The sequence below is a fragment of the Sorex fumeus genome, unplaced genomic scaffold, assembly GCF_029834395.1.
Source record: "Sorex fumeus unplaced genomic scaffold, SorFum_2.1 ptg000134l, whole genome shotgun sequence".
Taxonomy (NCBI): domain Eukaryota; kingdom Metazoa; phylum Chordata; class Mammalia; order Eulipotyphla; family Soricidae; genus Sorex; species Sorex fumeus.
This window is the reverse complement of record NW_026606191.1, coordinates 3,909,841-3,911,033: the sequence shown is the minus strand read 5'-3', so window position 1 is coordinate 3,911,033 and position 1,193 is coordinate 3,909,841.

The window sequence follows — 1,193 nt, the reverse complement described above, 5'->3', positions numbered from 1 at the left end:
AAAGCAGCAGGATGGAGTAACAGAACAGTGGGTCTGGGACAGCATTAAGGGCTGGTAATAACGCCGTCCCTTATAGTTCCTCAAGAACTGGCAGATGGTAATCCTTCGTACAGAATCAGAAATAACCTGAGAATCACTGGGTATGGCCCCTCCCCTTAAACATCTTCCAAAAACAAACAAACAAATAAGTCTAATCAGCGTTGGACCCCTGGCACCCTATACAGTTGGTACCCCAGTCTTGAAAGGAATGATCCTTGAGCACCACTAATAGCACAGCGGTAGGGCGTTTGCCTTGCAGGCAGCCAACATGGCCGACTCGAGTTCGATTCCTCCACCCCTCTCGGAGAGCCCGGCAAGCTACCGAGAGTATCTCGCCCGCACGGCAGAGCCTGGCAAGCCACCAATGATGTATTCGATATGCCAAACACAGTAACAACAAAATCTCCAATGGATACGTTACTGGGCCCACTCGAGCAAATCGATGATCAACGGGAGGGCCTTTACTTTATTCAAATCAACAAAAAAATAAAACAGCGGCCTCAAACAGAGCTGATTAATCAGGCCAGGAGCCGGATCCACAGGCTCCTTCCTAAAACAATCAGAGACGATCAGCCTGGGAAGCTTGTGCTACATGTCACTGCACTGCGTTGTCTTCTCACTCTCCCACCTGAAGATGGTGTGGCAGAGGCCATCTCACCAACTCCTGCCTGTTTTTCCTGTGGACCAACAGGAGGCTCCATGCAAGTACCTGAGCCGTGGGCACCAGAGAGGAGCACAACCAGCCCCGGTCCCCACCTGACAGAAGTCCCTGCACTGGAGCCAGAAAGGTAGTGACCAGCTGGATGTTTGGACACTGGCTCACAGAAACATCCACGGCGAGACACTGACAGATGTTCCTGTCTCTCGGGGGAGAGAGAAATGGGTTGTGACCCAGCTGCTGTCAGGACAGGAGTGGTTGAGGCCTACAGGGGAGGAAACCGTGGTTCTGCCCAAGCCCGGGACTCTACCTAGGGAACCGCACAGGAATGTCCTAAAGGCCAGAGACTAACTCTGAGGCCAGGAGCTCTCACGTAGCTGCAGCCCCTGCAGGCCCCAATGACCACAGCGCCATTATTGGCTCTGCCGTGGGGCCAGTTACAGGGACTCGGGGTGGACAAAACTTCAGCTGCCCTCTTGCAGAGTGGATAGGACAC